General features: G+C 36.7%; 1 long non-coding RNA gene across 1 annotated transcript in view; it reads right to left on the bottom strand.

The window, feature by feature from the left end:
- The window catches only part of LOC107089919, a 33853-nt gene extending 30747 nt beyond the window's left edge, over positions 1-3106 (bottom strand). The window contains exon 1 of the long non-coding RNA XR_001481453.1: positions 2872-3106. This is a non-coding gene — a long non-coding RNA (uncharacterized LOC107089919). The remainder of the gene's footprint in view (positions 1-2871) is intronic.
- Positions 3107-7741: the final 4635 nt, after the last annotated feature.

The raw sequence follows: 7741 nt of genomic DNA on the forward strand, positions 1-7741 counted from the left end.
AAAACAATATCGGTATCGGATCGGAAGTGCAAAAACCTGGATCGGGACATCTCTAGTAAAAATCATGAAAAAGTTGATTTTAAATCACAGAATTTGAGTGAAACTCGTTTGTTATACGGATTCATCAGAGAGGGAAATATTTCAAGCCTTTATTTTTTGTCATGTTAATGATTATGGTATGAAAGTGATGCTAAAAAGTAATCTAACTGGTTTATCTGTAATAAATCAACTCGGTTACCCTTACTCAGGAACAGACTGGCCATCAGTGGATTGGAGATTTAAAAAAAGAAAAAAAATTATCTGTTCGTGTATATTAATCAGGTCTCTGCCACATTCGCTACTTTATGTTTCTGAGTCCTGCTTGGAGCAGGAGAGAAGGTCAAAAGGAAAGCAGCAGAGAGGGTAAAAACAAAGAACTATAATTGACAAACATGAGGGAAAGTATTTTCCCAGTCTGCAATAAGCAACTAAACGTGCGCTTGTTCTTTTTCACAGCTTCTCTCAGCTCCAGTAACGATGCATTTAGGACTACATAGTCCATTTATTTATTTTTTTTATCGTTATTTATTCCAACTCATTTGCTGGCCTGACTTAAATAAAGTTAAGCTGAACAATACCTTAGTATATTGTAAAGCACCGAACTGAAATAATAGAGTCATTAATGAGTGAATATTTAAGAACTGTTGTCTTAAAAAGTAAGTCATTACTTTTTGGTGAAAAGATTCTTTGTGGATGAAGCAACTAGTAACAGTAACCTGTTACTTTTTTCCAGTAACTGATCTGAAAAGATTGGAAGATTACTTAGTTTCAATTAGAGCTTAAAAATTATTGGATTAATCGATTATTAAAAATAATCGTCTGGGCTCCTCCTACATGGATTTCTGCATCAATGAAGCCTTCAGGTCTTTTTTGTTGGGTCTGCTGTTGAGTCGATGTCTTTTTCTGACGTCGGTCCACCAGATCCCAATATTTGCTGCTGATTTTATTGCCATTATTTCTTTCTCTGCCTTCATTGACATGATAGAATAAATAAAAAAATCTCGATGTCAAATGCTACACAAATGTTCATTGGAGCAAAAAAGAAACTCCTATTAATAAATAAAACAAAATGTTAAAAATGATGGCAAATGGAGGCAGCGGCAATGAAAACATTTAATGTGATCTCAAGTTATGGCTGCTGAATACGCCGCAATGAACATTCCTAAACGTTAATGCATCAGCAGATGCTGACACAAGGAATAAAAACAACAGATACAAGGAAATAAAACATATATTGGCCAAAAGTATTTGCTGGCCGATTCATCCGTCAAACTCTAGTTTGATCTTCCTGTTGATAAAAGATTTTCTTTCTAGGGGGTCCGGTTGGTTTGCAGGCCAATTATTCCCAGGAACACCAGTATGATTGGAGCAGCTGGTGGTACCTGGTAAAATATGGGCCGGTTAAAATATGGGCTGGTTAAAATATGGGTCGGTTAAAATATGGGCCGGTACAAAGTCCTTTTGAAAAATGAAAGCAGCTTCTCCATAAAGTTTCTCAATAAACGTAAGCATAAACTGGTTTAAATGATCCCAGAAGTCATTTCAGTAACGAAAGAACAAACATGATCTTACCATTAATGTACTTTTTTTTTTTACACAACTTTCTCCTTTGTGCCTTTAAAATATATAGCAAGAAAACAGACTATAGTATCCTGGAAAATGTGTTGCATCCACTGCACAAGCTGATGTATCAGCTTTTCCCCCCCTTTTTTTAAACCAACTCAAGTTGTGATAAAAACAGAAATCAATATCCTGCAAGGAGCAGAAACAAAATTGTTTTTCATATTTGTGGAGATTTCTTCCTTTCTTTTCTTTTTCTTTAATGATTGACCTTTGATTAGTAGTCGATGTTCGCTTTCTAATCAGAAACAAATTAGATAAATGTTAAAGTAACGAAGTAGTGTGCTTCTTATTGAAATAATGAAATTATAATATTTATTCAAAGCACTACCAAAGGCCTGATGATGCCAATGTGGCCCTAGAATAAATCAGTTTTTATTTAGAGGTTCAGGAAACATCTGCAGGTGTTTTGCTATATTTCAAATTTTCTGATAACTATAACTTTTCTCATTTGTAAGCCATAATAAGCCACTATTACTTCAGTCCATTTGTGTTGACCCTATATAAAGGAGTCTCTCCTCCTGAAATCACATACCTGTTTGAAGGCAGCAAAAAAATGGGATTGATCACTCAGATTATCTCTCAATGGACTAAATTATGATAGAAGATTAAAAGGGTTCACCGAATATAGTGTTTAGCTTTCACAGATTCGCTGAATTTACACCTCTGACCAAATAAATCTCAGCAAAATGTTGAATTGCTTCCCCATATGCCACATTATCTTAGTTCTTACCTCATCGGCGGCGTTCTAGGAGAAAAATATAAATAAAATGTGTTACTTGTCCGAATATGGAAGCAGAAGCTAAGGAAAAAAAAGGGGGTGACTCAGTGGTTTGGGTAAAAGCACCGAAATAACTGATTAAAACCAGGCGATAAAACAGACATAACTAATGATTTTATGTTTTCTTTTTTACTGTGTTTTTAAACGATGTTATAGAAAGAAAGTGAAAAACAAGGGACACTGTTAAACCTGAGCAGATAGAGCAATAACTGAAATGTGTCCGATAATGGATCTCGTGACGTTCGTAGCTGAGGCTAACGCTGCTTTAATGTTAGCTACACGGAGCTGTCTGTTCGTTTTCCTCCAACAATGGGGGATGTAACCTTTCCACCAAACCCGAGGTTTAAACCACCTTCCACCCAACAGGCTCCTGGTAAAACGCTGCAGCTACACACTGAGACAAAACGCTCACTGCGCTGAGGATAACTCACCCAGGAGATACCGCTGAGGCGTCGGGCAGATGCGGCTGCAGGTTAGCGATGAACGCCCATCAGTGAGGCTCCGGCGGCTTGTTGGGCATCCAGTTTTTGCGCGACTATTGTCGGACAATCCGAAACGTGGCTTAGCTGCGACGGTTTCTCTGTCCTCTGACCGCATATGTTTTGTGTTGTTCGTCTGCCAGGCCTGGCGATGCTGCTGCTGCTGTTGCTGCTTGAAGGAAATGGGCTCCTCTCTGTCAGCGTTACGCGCACGCGCAGACAGGATGAGAAGAAGAGCCACGGAGCGAACGGAGAGCGAGCGCCACCGCGTGGTCAACAGCTGACAGCGTCAACTGATAGCACCCGTTTTTTTTTTATGTATAACTACACATATTTAAAGTTTACGGAAGAGGATTGGGGCCACTGAAAAAATTCTAACTTTTTTCTAACAATTCTGACTTTTTTTTTCTCACAATTCTGTCTTAATCTCAGAATTCTGACTTTAATCCCACAATTCTGACTTTTTTTTCCCACAATTCTGACTTTAATCTCACAATTCTGACATTTTTTTCTCACATTCTGTCTTAATCTCAGAATTCTGACTTTAATCCCACAATTCTGACTTTAATCTCACAATTGTGACTTTTTTCTCACAATTCTGACATTTTTTCACATTTCTCACTTTAACCTCAGATTTCTGTCTGTTTTCTTACAGCTAACAAACATGTTAGCATCAAGCCATGTCTGTTTTAGAGACTAATCAATCTCTCTTGTTTTAATCACCTTCTGCTCCTTCATTAATTAAATAGCATCACTGGGGACCCCTCTGAAACGTAAAAAGTTGCCTAATTGCATCATTTTCCACCAATGTGTTACTGGTCCTTCCTAACAACTCACACCGTTGTCAGTGAAGCTGAGTGCTCCCTAATCTCTTCCTTTATGAAGCCCATCTACATTAAGATCCACAATTCTGAGATTAAATTCAGAATTCTCAGATTAAAGTCAGAGTTTTTTTCCCATATTATACTGAAATAAAATTTAAGAAACAGCTAACCTTTTTTGTTTTTCAATGTCCCTAATCCTCTTCTGTATAAAGCGGTAAGAAATTTAGGCACTTTTTAAAATCCTTAACATACAACCTAATTTCAACGGACGTTTAAATAAATGTTAAGTTGCATTTGCCATTAAATAATTCTTCAATCAAGTCACAACAATATTATAGAATCGATTTGGAAACTTCCTTTTTCTGTGAGAAACTGAAACTTTTTGATATAGGGAAGTTCTTTAAAAACTCTACCTAGATTCTAACTTTAGTTCAGTCATGCAACAGCATCCATGAATGCACCATTGTTTTGCTAAATCCAACCTTAACCATTTGTTCCTGTTTTTGTGGCAGAGGGGTGAATGTTTAGAAAATGAGGATGAGAGGAAGTTGATGCCAACTTCTGAATCTGAACACAGAATACAGATTCTGCCTTCTTCTAAAGGAACAGAAAAAAACTAAAGACTTGCTGCGTTTTAAATACATATCAATCCTAATTCTTTGTTTCCCAATCAGCTGCTGACTGCCACTAGTGCTCATCAGCAGGCTAATGGCTGCGGATCCAGTTGAATCCTTTAGAACACAGTAGCCTGCATTCCTATAACTTGTTTTTGTCTTTATCACGCTGATAGAGATCTTTTGGTTAGTTTATTTTTTTTCCTGTTGGGTCATTTTCTTAGGGATGTTATAAAAAAAAAAAAGTAAAATATTTCTCAGCTTCTCCACTGGATGGCGACATTTATCTATGATGATCTAGACACCTAATAACTTCTTTCCTTCAGGGTAACTTAAAACCTGTGCAAAACAAACAAACAAATCTAAAATATTTTTATGACATGTTTAATGATTAAAAAAAGCATTTAATTTCCCTCAGATTAATGTTCTGCGAGACAAATATTAAAAATGTGTTTGCCCCTTACAGATTCCCTTTAATCTGTTGTCTAGAGGCTGTTTTAGCTCAGTGAGCTTCACTAAGTTCATGTTTTGTCCACAGGTCATAGGTCTGACTTTGGTTAATTATGGTGTCCCAAATGATTACAAGGGGCTTTCCCAACCTGTTAGGACAGAGAGTTGTTATTTCCTTTGGTTTTGAGATGATTGCTTGTTTTTCAAAATCTTTCAGCGGATCAGGTCATAATTAGACCAGAGTTGGGAATTCGAGCTTATTTAAAAAAAGCAAATCTCTGTTTTCATAGGTATTTCAAGACTAAACAACATGCTGCTTACTACGGCAGGGCCAGCCCTATGGGGCTCTGTACAAAATTCAATTTTGTGCCCCTTTATTTCCACATAATAATATTGATTCCTGCTATCAACGTTTAAAGATCAAATCATTCGCACACCTACTATGAACTTATTGCAGCTCTGGCAGCTCGAGCTGTTTACAGTCTCCTTGTACTATGCTTCATCTAGCATTACTAAAAGTTATAAAATAAGTTAGTATGCAATTTATTAATATTAAAGGTCTTTCTGAGTTATTCTTTTTGGTTCCAACAGCAATATAACATGTAGAGCAAGAACAACAACAAAGAAATAAAATAGCTTTAATGAAAAAATTGGTGAATACATGTACACAATTAATTTAAATAGTCAATTAAATATAAAGCTTATCTTTCTGGTCTACAGCGATGGACTGGCGGAACGCCCAGGGTGTACCCCGACTCTCGCCCACTGACTCCTTCGATAGGCTCCAGTCCCGCCACGTCCCCATTAGGAAATAAGCGGTGACACATAATGGATGGATGGATCTTTCTTGTCTAAATTTAATAGGCCTATACACTGGCCCTTTTCTGCTCTGTGTGCTCTGTTCTCTTTTTATTCATGTATGAGTAATTATTCTGAATTTTGAAACATATTTTTATTTAAAAAAAGATAATCTTATTATGGAATTTTGTGTTTTTTGTTGATATGTTGATATTTTTATTTAGAAATCATATTACCTAATATCCTGCCAGGACTCCTAGGGACAAACTGGAGCTGACTGGAGTGGACCAACACATGTCCCAGTGGATTTTAGACTCACTGGCAGCCCACAGCTTTATCTCAGATAGGTTGGTTTGCAGTACGGGGTGACAGACTGCTGCACCAGGGAGCGTTGTCACAGATCCTTCCTTCCAGCAGCTGTAAGACTTTATAACCACCACTGTGCCCAACCACCTCAATAAGTTCCTACATTCATGCTGATTTTTGCACAGTTTCTGTCTTAGTTAAATAACATGCTGCTGTCATTTTTTTGCACATCGCTGTGGTTGCTGCTATTTTCACATTTCCATTACTGTAAAATATGTCCACACCTGTTGTTGATTTTTTATTCTCCAGATACAGATATTGTAAAAACGCTGTACAGTACAATACTCTATTTGTTTTATACACCTTTCTAAGGTGCACATTGTGTGACCTCTTCCAGTATAACATTTTCTACTGTAAACGCCACAATTTCCCCATTGTGGGACAATAAAGGGATTTTTTGTTCTATTCTAGAGAATCAACAGCAGGCCCCCGAATTGCCTTGGGACCATACGCAGTGGCTTAATTTGTTTATGCTTTGGACAGGCCCTGTTCTCCAGCAGTCTTCATCCAATACTGACTTTGACACATAGATAACATGGCATGCAACAATTTAAATGTGTTCATTTTGAAATACAATAAAACAACTCTATCAGTTTACACACACACACACACACACACACACACACACACACACACACAAACATATATATATAAATTATTTATTTATTTATTTATTTATTTTTTCTTAGTTTTAGATCCACCTAGTTTTTGTATTCTGTTACTTATTTTATGTTTTTTTAGGCCAACTTAGGTTATGATGTAGAACTGTCTGTTACACACTGGATTTGAAAATTTGAAGATTCATGATGGAGAGCCGCCCTATGGACACAGTGTGAACTGTGCATGAGCCAGTTTTGCCCCCTGCTGGGAGTTTCATGGTTTACATGTGAACTGGTAGGATAATTGGACTGATAATTTACAGGAAAAAACAAGCAGAATTTGAAGCAAGAGATGTGGAATACAGACTTCTTCAGTCTTTTGTTGAATATTTTGAGTTTTGTAAGATTTAGACTGTATTTTATTTTATTGATTGTACATGATTATACTGTATGAATGCAGGGTTATTCATAGTTTGGTTCCAAATGCTAAAACTGAAATGGTAGATATACCAGTGGCGGCTGGTGGACTTTTCTCAAGTCGGGGGCTATAAATTCAAAATAGAATTCTAGGTTATCGCACCAGTATATTTCTATGAATGCCAACAACAAAAAAGCATAATAAAAAACATAATTTCACAGGTTTACTTTTTACTTTTATGCTTTGTGAAGGCAAATCTGTGTTTTGCATGCTCCAATATTGTATCACAAACTTAGAAAAATAATGTACGAGTTTAATAATGGAGCTCTCCTATACATTTGTATTTGCAGACCCATTTACACAGTAACAGATTAAAACATTTAAATAAATCAAACATCACCGCCAGATATCTGACTCAATAACTATTAAAACAACTATTTGGATGGATGGATGGATGGATGGATGGATGGATGGATGGATGGATGGATACAGAATACAGCTTTCTTCCATATGCTGTAAATATGACACGTCTACCTCAGTAACTGTATACCTGAATATCATTACTAAACAGGATTCTAATACATCTTTGCAAATGATTATTTCTCACATAGTATACCGTTCATGCACGCATACGCGTCGGTATGTCATGGCATACAGGTACGTATCCATTCTGGCAGAGAAAGACCTCTGTAAAGAATAATAGGAGTCATTTATACTTCAATTTTCAACAAGACGTCATGGTTCATCGTATCA

Source organism: Cyprinodon variegatus, unplaced genomic scaffold, assembly GCF_000732505.1.
Source record: "Cyprinodon variegatus isolate N-32 unplaced genomic scaffold, C_variegatus-1.0 Scaffold271, whole genome shotgun sequence".
Lineage (NCBI taxonomy): Eukaryota > Metazoa > Chordata > Actinopteri > Cyprinodontiformes > Cyprinodontidae > Cyprinodon > Cyprinodon variegatus.